Below are 13973 nucleotides of genomic sequence, written 5' to 3' on the forward strand. Positions count from 1 at the left end.
CAGCGTGTCTCTAAAGACTGTGAGGAGCCCTCAGAGTTGTATCCATGCTTCAACCCTCTCCCAAGACTTCCCATCCCTGAACCAGGTATCAAATTAAGCTGGAGAATAGGCATCAGGTTACATCTGTTATGGTGAAGGGACCTAAGGTAGAACTCAGGCTTCAGAGGTGGAGATATGAGCCTGTTTTTGGGGGGGGAGGGCAGAATTTGACATGGAAAAAATTGTGCAAATCAAACAAGTCACACTGAAAAAATGAGACCTGACATTCCCTATGGCCACTGTGTCCTAAGAAAACTCTCATTAACCACAAAACTCAACATTCAAATATCAGTCCTCCTCTTACAACTTATTCACCTTAACAGGATTATATATGTGAGCAGCCTCACTGGGATCAAAAAAGTTATCTATCCACATGCACTAGCATGCATGCACATCTGCAGGATCAGGCCCTCTAAGAACACAGTGGATTGCATTGCCCTATGTATTCTTACATCACAATACGATGTGAATTAAGCAAAGTGAACAGAAGCACATAGTTACATGACTAGAGTGTTGCAGAATGGTTTAAAGTGTTAAAGGTTTAAATCACAGCAAAGCTATAAAAATCAAGTTTGTTTTTGGAGAGGTACAGAGATTTATTGTTCTTAATATTGACCAATTCATTAAATACCTGATTCAAAATGTTCAACTGAAAGCTGTAGAAAACTACTAAATTGAACTATCTAAATAAACTATGAACCTGACAGTCATAAATCAATGCCAGTGTTACACATAGTTAACTCTAACCTGTTAGCAAGTTGTCTCAATTATTAGATGGGCTAACTGGTTAGTTCAAACCTTCAGAGTTGTATTAATCCAGAGAATATCTCTGTGCTGAAAATTCCTCAGTAAACTGAGTATCAGACTCACAAAAGTCTCTATCCAGGCTTTAGTGATAGGCAAACCTTGCTTGAATATCAGTGTGGATAAAGAACATTTGAAATTAAGAACCAGGGTTACAAAAAGACACTACCTACTTCAGTGAACCTAAAAAGTGCTGATCCACTTTAGAAAGTGTTTTATTCGGCATGGAGAATTATTCACATCTGCACGGCCTCTTTGAAAAAAATTATCTTTCTGATGCCTGTGTTATTTCATTAGGTTTGCCCATAGTCAGTCACTCTGGAGACTCAACAGGACAGTAGTTGGCTGTCCCATCTTGTCTTATGCATATCTGTCTACATTTCTCTTTATTAACTTTCTAAGAATGTGACATCTGGGTTTTTTGGGGGGCTACTCACAGGAAATTCCAAATTCAGTTAAGCCATATAGGTATTAATTGCATGACACACCTCTAGTTCCTTTCTAGAAGAATCTTCCATGAACTTTTAAATTATTTTATATGTTAAATTCTGGCTGAAAGGGCTGTAGTTGCCTGGGTTACACACAAAATTTTACAAAATGTATTACTGTGATGCTGGCTTTTCTTCCCTTGGAATTATTCCAGTGTTCTCAAACTTAATAAGAAGTAGCATTCATGGCTTTCAAATTTCTTCAGCCAACTTTTTTAAAGCTTGCTTGTAAATTATCCAGTTCTGTGTACTTAGTTATGTGTCATTCTCCTGATTTACTGCTAGAACATACAGCAGTTTTGTGTGTCTTGTGACAGAACTGGTTTGATATGATTTTTCTTCAGATTCTTTTACAGAACATGCAGATTTTTTCTTCTTGATATGACTACACTTACATGTGATCAAAAACAAAAATCTTTTCCGTCATCTTTAGCTCACAGACACACAGACACCAGATTGGCTGAGATTAGAAATACCACAGGAGAAGATCTAGGCATTACCTCTCTGCTCAGGTGGAGTCACTTAGGGCATCTCACACAGGATGACATTCCAGGTAGGTTTTCATGATCTCCAAAGAAGGCTCCCTAATCCCTCTGTGAAATTCATGGCAGTGCTCTGCTCACAATAAAGATTTTCCTCGTATTAAAATGGATCTTCCTGCGTTTCAGTCTTTGTTCATTGCCTCTCAGTTTGCCACTGGTCACCACTGAAAAGAGTTTGTTTCTTGGTACACTCCCTTAAGATATTTATATACACTGAAAAGATCCCCTTTCAGTCTTTTCTTCAGGCTAAACAATCCCAGCTCTCACAGCCTTTCCTCATAAGCGAAAACCTCCAGACTCCTAATCCTCTTTGTAGCCCTCTGATCAAATCTCTAGTCTCTCTTGCACCAAGGAGTCCAGAACTAGACATGCTAATCCAGATGAGACCTCACCAGAACAAATTAGAGGGAGAGGAACATCACCTTCAATGTCTTGGCAATGCTCTTTGTAATGCATGCCAAGGATACCATTGGCCTTCTTAGCCAAAAAGGCTCTTTGTTGGCTCATATTCAGCTTGTCCACTAGGACTCACTGGTCCTTCTCCACAGTTTTCCAGCAGGTCAACCCGTAACCTGTACTATGCTTGTCCAGTACAGGACTCTGGACTTGCCTCTGTTGAACTTCATGATATTCCTCTCCACCTAGCTCTTCAACCTGTCCAGATCTTGCTGAATGGCAGCACAGACTTCTAGTGTGTAAGCCACTCCTCCCAGTTTTCTATTATCAGCAAATTTTCTGAGAGTGTACTCTGTCCCTTTATCCAAGTAATTGATGAATAATTTGAACAAAATTTATTTCTTGATTCCATCCTCAGTGATATTTCTGTAGTTATCTTCTGCCTAACAGCTTATAGTGAACTCCATTTTTTTTTTTTGCACAGTTATTATAGCTTACTTATCTGCTTTTACTTCTATCCAAGTCAACATTTAGGCCAGCCCAGCTTCCATTCTTTTTTTAACCCTCTATTAAAATGTTTTTAAACACTTTCCAGTTATTATCCACATTTCCTGTCTAATTTCTTTCTCCCAACTGATCTAGCTTGTAATTGTTTTCAGCTTTGTAAAACTGGCTTTTCCAATCCATCAAGAATACATATTGCTGGCATGGACTTAATTCTGAGTATGTATAATAGAGGAAAATCATGATCACTTTCATCTAACCTACTGCTGATTTTGTTTTTAGTCTACATCTACAGTATGTATATATTTTTTATCCGTGTGGATAAAACAATGTGTTATAGCATTCCAGAACTTTTGGATGCAGCACTTTTTAAAGAGTTCATCATTTATGGCATATTCCAAGGATATGTTAATTTAGTGGCACAAAAACTCCAAACTATGCTATTCAGACTGAAGTGCTGACATTGCTTGGTTTATTTTTCATCTTATTTTATATTTCCTTACTTAAAGAGACAGTTTTCCTGTTCTTTTAGTAATTACTTACAGAAAGGAAAACAGTACTATGACTAATTGAACATAACTTTTTGTACCTCGTTTAATATAACAATCTACAGATTAAAAAACTACGTCTTAGAAATTATTACCTAGCTACCTTTTATTTCTTTTATCTAATTTTGATGGCATAAGTGAATTAAAAAACACAGAACTGGCTTGCAGCAGAATCCTTCCTAAGTAAGAGGGATTGATTAGAAGAGGAATATGTTTAACAGCTCAATCCCAACTGACATTTTAAGAGGGACATGGTGCTTGTCTTAGCTTTTTAAACTTTCTTGATGCCTTCCTCAATAGAATGCCAGATGGTGAAGTGGATTAGAGTTAGACTTCAGTACACCATGTACCTCAGAAGCAGGAAACTGGCTCTTGAGTGGGAGTTACTGCTAATTTCAGCGAATCTGGGGTCTGGCTCTGTAAAGTAGTTGTGAATGAAGCTAGAAATGACAGACAATTCCATGCCCTAAGTTATGGAAGCTGATCTCATTTGAGTATATACTTCTGTGAGTTTATTCATCTGCACGTTGGTTTCTGCTATGGATTTTTTAGAGCACTTTGCATCTACCTCATTTACAATTCTGCTTATTGTTAGTGTGTTGATAATAGACACAATGTGCTTGTGTATTTTTTAATTTGAAAGCCTATTTTTTTGTGCAGTTTTGATTCCATCATTCAAATTAGATCAATGTTCAACAGAAGTAGTTGATTTATGTTGTAAAAAATGTATTGCATTTATTACTGAAACTCATTGCTTTTCATAAAATAACCTTTTTGATTCAGGACTACCATTATAATTAATAATAATAAAATGTATTTTTTCCTATGGTCTACTCATGTTCAAAAAAATGCATCTCTTAAAAAACAGATTCATGAAATTACTTTCTCTGATGAAAAATGTAGGCTCACTTGTGCCAAATGTTTTATGAATACTTGTCAGTCTTTGCCATAGTTTATTTTTGTTGCTTTCAGAATACTGGATATAAACTGTTCTGAGCCATCCAAAATAACAGGTTTCTATTTTTCTGTCTGAAGTAAATTCTCCCTCTTTTTTTTTTTTTTTTTTTTCTGGTGTTATCTCTTCTCTCAGAAGACTGATGTGCTTAGCAGTGCAAACTTGATTAACTAATGAGGTGCTAATATGATGCTCTTCCCCTTTCAAAAGCATTTAGCAAAATTAGAATTGGGCAGACTGGTCATGCTTCTCATAGTGGCAATATTGTAGTCTCAGTAGGAATGGAGTGACAGACAGGTGATAAATGGAGAGATTAGGCTGGGAAAGTCAGAGCTTGGTTTGTGAGAGACAGCCACATATAAATTCTAGATAATTGAGCCTGAAAAGCTTTGATGGCCTTGGCTGAACTCGACAATGCTGCGCTCCAAATGGACAGTGAGAGTTTAACACATAGTGCATTCCTCATATCAAAAGGCGGCAATAGGTTTTAAAAGTTAGGGTGATGGAACTATAAAGTGCTTCACTCTGTGAGGTTCCCCTCTGAGCATCCAGAGGTGTGGAAGCCCTGGGTTGTAACTGCTTGACTAAACAACAGTATTTGTTTGTTGCAATCTGGCATTTGTTTAAGCTACATTTCTAATGGTACCACTTCCTCTGATGCTTCAAAAACCCAGCTGTGTAAGTAGAAATGACAGACTGCCAGTGGATCAGGGAAGCTCATTTTACCAGGTTTGGTGTTTGGGAGAGGCATGGAGCTGGGATAGGTCAGTGAAAGCAGCTTTCAGAGTCTTGCAAGAGAAAAATCTATGGTTCAAATTTTAAGAAAGAGGATTAATTTTTAGGGATAATTTCCAGTTCAAAATTGACACGATCCTTTTACTGTGAAAATTTGCCTATCTCCTGTCCCCTTTTTGCCTGCGGAAGGCAGGTGGGTTACAGAAATGAAGCTCAGGACTGAAGGCAGATGTCAATGGGAACAACAGAGTATACTGGGAAGGGGCCATAACCTCACTCTGCCTGAGTTCATGCCCCTTCCAGAGAAGAGTGGTTATACCAGTCAAATTCTAAGCCAAAGCATATAAATCTTATGAAAATACAGTAATTCAGTTCAGAGATAGATTAGGTTAAATGATATCAGCCAGAGGACTATGGTCAGTGGTTCTCTGTCCATACAGAGGTCTGGTGTTCCCTTGGGGTCCATTTTGAGACCATCTTAAGTGCTCTTCAACATCTTGAACTGTGCTCTTCAACATCTTGAACATCAACTGATAAAGTGACTGAGACAGTGGAATTGAGTGCACCCTCAGCTAATGACACCAAGCAAAATAGTACAGTTGGTACGACAGAGTGAAGAGATGTAATTCAAAACAAGGTGGACAAGTTCAAAAATCAGGCCCATAAGAATCTAAGGAAATTAAACAAGGCCAAGTGCAAAGTGCTGTGCTTGAATTGGGGCAACTTCATATACATGTACAGACAGGGAGAAGAGCTCCTTGAGAGCAGCACTGCCAAGGACTTGGGTGTCTTGGTGGACAAAAACATGGACATAAGCCAGCAGTATGCTCTTGCAGCACAGAAAGCCAACAGTATCTTGAGCTGCATGAAAAGAGAGGTGGCTAGGTGGACAAGGGAGGTGACTGTCTCCCTATACTTTGTCCTCATGGAGCCCCATCTGGAGTACTGCATCCTGGTCTGGGTCCCACAGAACAATAAGTACATAGAGCTGTTGGAGCGGGTCCAGAGGAGGGCAATGAGGATGTCCATAGGGCTGGAGCATCTGTCCTGTGAAAAAAGTTTGAGGGAGCTGTGGTTGTTTAATTTGGAGAAGAGAAGGCTTTGGAGATACTTCACTGTAGCCTTCCAGTTCTTAAAGAGAGCTTATAAACAGGAGGGAGACCAACATTTTACCTGGTCAAATAGTGTCAGGACAAGGTAGAATGGCTTTAAACTAAAAGAGAAGAGATTTAGATGTTAGGAAATTTTTTTTTTACTCAGAGAATGGTGAGGCATTGACATGAGTTTCTCAGAGAAGTCCTGTGTGCCTCATCCCTGCTGGAGTTTAAAACCAGGGTTGATGGGGTCCTGGGCAAGTCTGCCCATGGCAGGGAGTTTGAAACTTGATGATCTTTAAGGTCCCTTCCAGCCCAGCGCAATCAAGTCTGATTCTATGATTCTATGATTAACCTGGACTGGTTACAATCTTCTGAAATGAGGTAATTGTGATGCTTCTTTGGATCAGTGTTACTAAAGGTATAGTCAAATCACATTCCAAAGGCTGACAATGCTGGCTGGTCTGTGCTTGTTCTCTTAATTCATTTTCCTGCAGTATTCCATCCCACTTCACTTGCCATTGGATTTAGAGCAAGAAACTACATAGAGCACCATAAAATCAGAGTATAATGTGACTTGCAAATGTGAAGCATATTCCATAAATACGTATCTGACTTGTATAAGAGTCAGTTTGCTAATACTTCTGCTATGGGACTTAATTAAAAACAAGTCATGTCTGTGCTTCTTACTGGTGGATGCAGTAATCTTGCTTAGTCCAAAGAGATGCATGTAAGTAAGATTGTTACAAACCATATGGTGTGAAGGAGAATTTGATATTTGGGAAGGAAAACCTAGAAGCATCGCTATGAAGTTTTCCCTTTACAAATGCTGTCACAGTTGGTAGAAAGGAATCAGGAGACTTATTTACAATTTAAATGTCAGCTTGGACATGGAGGACATTTTTTTGCAGGCAGATTTGGATCAAATATGTCCACTGAGTTACAATGTTGAGACCACCCAGGCTTTTGCTAATGCCAGTGTTTACCTAAGAAGTTAGAAGCCAGCTTCCCTCCAATTAGAAAGCCAATACCTAACTAGATGCTAACTTTCTATATACCCTGTAGTCTAAATGTTAATAGCTTTGACCTCCTTCAGTTTAATCTTAATCTCCTTGACAGAGCAAGTGAACTTTGGGTTATACTTTACCGTACTATTCCCTTTGTTTTCTACCCCCCTAATGTTTCCAGAGTGGATATGCCACATATAACAGACACAAATGAAAGCCTGTCTTCTTTTTCAATCAGTCATATCACTAACTATATGAGTAGAAAAACCCTTGTGATTGACACTGCTTCAACAAAAGCAGATTCAGTTTGCAGACGATAAGAGGCAAAGTCATACAAGCAGTGTTTACAAAGCAGTGAAGGAAAGCAAAAAAATTAATGATAAAAGGACTAATCTTATTGTTTTACTAGATGAGAGAATGGTTCTTTGTGTTTACTCTAGCAGAAGCTCACAGATTGTCACCCACCTCCCTTGTATACTTTTGGCAGCAAAATAATTTCCAGATTCTGTATCAAAGACAGGCTGGTAGATTAAAAAAAAAAACAAAACAAAAAACCTATGGAATGCTTGGGAAGCCTTAGAAAGCAGGCAAGAGCCCGTACCTGATAGCACAAACATTTGCTACCTAACCATGTGATATTATTGAATATTATCTCCCTTATGGAGGGAAGATGAGTTATAAGAACAAGGAAAATACATTAATTTTAAAGAAAGGGAGAGGAACAAAGCTTCACAGCTTGAACTGGTAGGTTTTGTGTTTTTTTCTGTAACGTGCTAATTTCAGTGGACTTCCCCCTCTTGTATGGGATTTCTTCCTGATTTCTTCACTATTAGGGAGATCTGCACTAATCAAAAGGAGCCTCAGTTCTCACTCCACTGTCCGAGGGCCACTTCCGTTCATAGTGCCACATGCTGGAAGGGAGATGACTGGGACAGATTCATGGAATCATGGAGTAGTTTATGTTGGAAGGTACTTCTGTTATCCACCTTGTCTGACCCCTGCTCAAAGCAAAGCCTACTTTGAAGTCAAACCTAGTCAAACTGTTGGGAGGCACAAAGGTGGCCTACTGGGGCTTGTTCAGGACAGTACATTTGTACAGAAATCTGTTTTAACTCTGTATGATAGCCATTATTGGCTGTGTAGGAGACAGGACAGAGAATTAAAATCCAGGACTATCTCAACAGGCGAAGGGCAGCATAACCTTGCTTTCCAGCTCCTCTCTTATTCATTAGTTTCATGGCTTAATTCCTATCGCTTGCTAGCAGGCCAGGCAGCTTTGTCCTGTCAGCAGCTGAAGTGACACTGCCTAACTACCACTCACCAAAGGTTGCTGGATGAGTGTTGCCAATTTCTTTTCCTTCAAGATGAAGTCTGCTGGTTCAGTTACGTCCTTCAAAGAGGATGAATATCTCACTGTAAAATAATCAGTTTTGTAGTTTTTATTTAGATGCAGTAGGTTGCAAATAGAGTAGAGGAAGTGATAGAAGGAATGCCCAGGCTATTTCAATGATTCTCAACTACCTATGGAGTATGTTCAGTGTGTCTATCTGATCTAACTGTTGTGCAGGCAATATGAGAAGCAGGCTAGCACTAAGGGAATAACACACACCTCAGGTTTCATTGAAACTTTTCGTTTCATTCCATTTTGACCCACTAAAAATCCATTGCCACTTTTAAAGAACATTATTTGAATTAAGGACAGGAATTCTGATAGAAGATAAAAATTGACTCACAAAGTGGTGAAACTAAAGCAATTTTAAATCTCACTCAGACCAATTGTAAATAATGACAAATAATATAATGAACTTTGGAGTAAAAAAGGGTAAAAAATCCATTCTGGAATGTATTTCAAAATCACATTCTAGTTACTGGTGTTTGATAAGTTGCCAAACATCAGTTAGAGCACAGAGACAGTATCCATGTATGTTCTAGTTTATGGATTGAGTTTAGTGTAAGCTTCTTTCACTATGTACTAAGATAAGACAACTTTTTTTTCTTTTATAAATGTATTTGTTGCTGACAGTTTCTTGCATGTGGTCACATTTAACATACAGTTCAGATAACATACAGTGATTTGTTAATTTGTGGTGATGTAATCAAGTGGTTGAGCTCTATCTCACATTTGTGCTTCTTATTCATGACTTATTCTTGAAAAATTCCATTAATTAATAAATAAGAGCCCTGGAAAACTAGTTGTATGGAAACTCTTGAATCATGGCCTGAACTACTGATTGATCATTAAGTCAGCCACAGGAGCACAGGTGAAGGCAATTCACCTGTGTGATCAGAAGGGGTGGAGTCTGGCTCCACCCCTCCAGACCTCATTTAAAGGCTGACCACCACTCAACCAACCTTTGGTGCCAGGTGATCATGTGAGCCCTTCCTAATTTTCTGATTGTTTTTATACCATCTGAATAATCTGTCCAAAACTATATAGTCCATCTCGATTTTGCTGTTTGGGTATTATTCATTTTGGGTCATCACCCTACATTAGCCTTCAATGATTTTTCCATGGAAGCATCTGCACTGGAAAATAAAGCTGAGAGACATTTTGCATTGTCAATTGCTATTGTTACACTGGTCCTCTGGAACATTAGTAACAGCAATTTGGGGCTTTAGAACAAAAATGAGTAAATGTAATGCAGGCACACAAAAAAGAATATCAGAGAAATCAATCAAAGTGTAATAAACTTTTATTAAAAAAATACATCTCCCCTTGGCAATTCATAAAACGACTCCCCAAATCTGTATAGACAGTACAAATAAACATAAAATGATTCTTTAAGGGCATAATGAAGGGCTCTGTCAACAACAATAAGATAACAAAGCGTAGATGTATGTTTGTGAAAGAAATTGAACATTTTGTTGTTCAGAAAGCCTTTGGCATTTTTTTTTTACAAAAAAAAAAAAAAAAAAAGGCATACAAGATGCAAGAAATGAGTTTCCCAACCAAGCAATGTCTTTTTAGTCTCAGTTTCTTATTCTATCAAATTTAAGTTTCTCATTGCTCCAAGTGGTTCTTTGTATGCTGTGAAGGCTTTGAACTTACTGTGACACAGTTGAAGTACTTTGAGCTAATCCTAAATATCTGGGACTTGGCCATCTACTTAAGCTCAGCAAAATCCACTCTTGTACTATATTCCTAGTGAACCACTTCTGAAATATTGAGGTCTCCAAATTACTTAAGCAATATATTTCAAACTAACCCTTTTCCAAAAATCACAATTTTTAATTCTATTACATGTTGATGTTATAATGTATGTTATTAAAATATCTGTTCTTTGTTTTTAAGTATAAAGTTACCAAAGCCCTGCATCCTATTTGAGTCAAAAGATGATCAGCTGAAGTGGGATGTTTATTTAATAATTATCCATAGAAAATGAATATGTAGGCAGAAGGGTGAATTACAGGTCATTTAATCAGAATTTGATCCTGATATTAATTGGACATGCTGGTTTTTGATCCTCACTCACTGAAGAATTTGGCTTACTTTAGAGCAGAACGAAACAAATGGGTAAAAACACAGACTCACAGAATGGTAGAGATTGGAATGGACCTTGAGAAGTCATCTTGTCTAGCACCCTGCTCAAGCAGGTTCACCTACAGCAGGTTTCCCGGCGCCATGTCCATGTGGTTTTTGAAGACCTCCAAAAACACTCCAGCCTAACTGCATTTGTGCTCACCCTCACATTACAGAAGTACTTCCTGATGTTCAGAGGCAATTCCCTTGTATTCCAGTTTGTGCCCATTCTCTCTTGTTCTAGCACTGGGAACCACTGAAAAGAGCATTCCTTCATGTACTTCTGGACACTAATAAGACCCCCACTGAGCTTCCGCTGCTTCAGTCTGAACAGTCCCATCTCTCTCAGCCTCTCTTCACAAAGGAGATTCTCGAGGCCTTTGATCTTCTTGATATCCTTTTGCTGGATTCTTTCTAGTATGTCAAGATCTCTCTTGTACTGGGAGGAACAGAACTGTACTCAAAGTGTGGCCTCAACAATATGATGTTATTGTTCCCATCCCTAAATAGATGGGAAAGATCGCCTCTCTTGCCTAATATTGCTCAGAATCATAGAATCGTAAAATACCTTGGGCTAGAGGATCATCTAGTTCCAAACCCCTTGCTATGCACAGAGTTGCCATTAGGTCAGATTGCCCAGGGCCCCATCCATCCTGGCTCTGAGCTCCTACAGGGATGGGGCATTCAGTTTCTCTGGGCAGTCTGTGTTGGTGCCTCATTTCTCCTTGTGTAAATAATTACCTCCAAATATGTAATTAATTTTTTTTTTTTTTGCTGAAAACCATTTTCCTTTGTCCTGTCACTTTAAGACTGTGCAAAAAAGTCAGTCTCACTCCTGTTTATAAGCTCTCTTTAAGTAATGGAAGGCTGCAATGAGGTATTCCCAGAGTTTTCTCTTCTGTAGGCTGAACGAGCCACTCCCTCAAACTTTCTTGATGGCAGTGTTACTCCAGCTCTCTGATTATCCTTGTGGCTCTGTACAATACTGTTAGTTTTCTTTGTGACAAGGGGCCAGTGCTAATTCATGTTCAGCTTTTTTTCCTCCACCACTACCTATTCCTTTTCTGCAGAGCTGCTTTCCAGCTGGTTGCTCACAGCTTGTACTTGCCTGAAGTTTTTCCTCACCAGGTGTGTTGCAAATTTGGAAATTTCCATTGGAAATTTCCCCTTACTGGCTAAACTAGTGTTTAATTAGCTCGTAGGCGTTCTCGAATATATTTTTTTGTATCCTTGCATTTGGCACTCTTCAACCACATGCCACAGTTCCATTTCTGCATCTGGTACCAGAAAATGAAACCTTAGGTCAGTGGTTATTGGAAAGCCACAATGCTATTACTCCATAATGTACTGAGAAGACTCAGGTTTCTTGCATGTAGTGAAGGCATAAGAACATAACACAGTGTAAAAATTGTGGTCTACAATTTTACATTAGTCTGAAAGCGTTAAGTGCCAAGTGACTGTGAAAGATACAAATATTAGTACAAGTAGTTTATGACAAATCTCTAAATGTAGAAGTTAGGGTACATAAATATACCCCTGCTTTTCTACGTGTTCACGTTACAATTTGGCTTTTAACAACCACTTTTTTTTTTTCTTTTTCCTTTCAGTACCTTTTGAATAAGTAATTTAGCTAATTGGGACATTCTCCTGTTTTATTTATATATATATTTAAATCATTCCCCTTGCTCTTTTTGTGTTATTACTTTTGGTGTTATTATATGGGAAAGATTAATGTTATTATTGCTGAATGGAATAAAAACATATACAGGAGTTGCCTTATTTTCAAGGACAAATCTAGAGACTTGAAAAAAAAATTAGAAATTCATGCGATCTTCTGAATCTGAAAGCTATTTGACATTCATCAGAGCCAAGAGGCACTCAGTACATTTAAAGTCAAGGTGCCTAAATATGGAATTAATAGCTCAGTATGAGGCACCTCTTTTGAACACCTGAAGGTTATAAGAAATGAGGACAGGGATCTAGAATGCAAATTGTTGTGCGGCTGTTACTAGCTGCTGCTGTAATATGCAAACTTTATTATGTTTGCCAGGTACCTATTACCTTTATAAAGCTCACTAATGTACCTGGAGTTTATTATTGCTGTATCTATGATATTAAGAATTGATAGAACAAAGCATTTGGAGCTATAGATCAGACTGTAGGTAGGAGGCTTTGGAAGCTTATGAAACCAAACTCCTACCTTAGAGCTTCTAGAAATCACCTGTGACTTTGGTACCCAAATTTGCCTTGTTTCTCTATGTGAGAATGGAAAGTCAGACGTTTAGCTGCTTACTGGAAACTGCACAGCTACTCCCATTCTCAAAGCTATGTATTGTGATGAAAGGAGTCTAAGATTCATGGTCAAGCACTGCAGGATCCTGTGCACTGCTACCTATTTGAATTCTCCAGCTCTTGGCTTACTTTGGTGGTATATGCTCATCTTGGGCTTAGCTCTGGTAGAAGCTTTAATTCCTGCACCATCCTACCCTGCCCAGTACTGTCCTCTTTTCTGTCACATGTGGGGAAGGTGATTCAACCTCTACTCATGAGACAGCAATAAATAATACTTTGTGAGTTCCTACTGGACTCTATGGGGCATATTCCTCTGTGTCAAAATGGGCTCTAGTGTCAGCAACACAACTTCCTTTAGAAAAGGTGTTTACCTTATCAGTACTGAGTTTTGACACTCTCATTATACTGTTCAGTTACTGCAGATTCAGCAATGTGCTTCAAAAAGCAGAATAAGCACCTTCAAAGAATTGTGTTGAGGAAGCTGAAAGGAGACATATCAAACACAGAGAGCAGAGCTGGTGACCTGCTATTCTTTCTTTGTGGCTGTGAATATTTGCGTAGGTTACTTAAGTTGCAGAGATGTCTGGAAAAAACAGCTACTTATGTTGCGTTGTGACACCTTGACAGTAACAAATTCTTGCTGCTTATTGCCAATTGATTTTCAGTCCACCTTCTCAAGGGTGACTTCAGACAAAAACAGAGCCAGGTGTAGATAACTAAACATGGGAGCCAGAGAAAAGAGGTTTAAATCCTTCCTGGGATGTGCTGCATCATGTGAAAAGGTGAGCAAAATATATGCTATCTAGGAGGTTAGGAAATAAACATGGCTCTGAACTGCTACTGTGTGTCTGTTCATGTAAGATGTACATTTAAATCCTGCCAAGCGTGGGACCTGTCTGTGTAAAGACGCTCCTTTCAGTTTCCCGACGTAAAAAACACATATATAATCCTAGCATCTCTTGAGAAACTCCAAGGTTAGTAAGCACTTCATCTTGTTTAGAATTGGTGACAGAAGGCAATGTACAATAACTAGTTATTTTAATTTAATA

This window comes from Cyrtonyx montezumae, unplaced genomic scaffold (genome assembly GCF_038088225.1).
Source record: "Cyrtonyx montezumae isolate F1298 unplaced genomic scaffold, pur_monq_1.0 scaffold_13, whole genome shotgun sequence".
In the NCBI taxonomy this organism is placed as follows: Eukaryota; Metazoa; Chordata; class Aves; order Galliformes; family Odontophoridae; genus Cyrtonyx; species Cyrtonyx montezumae.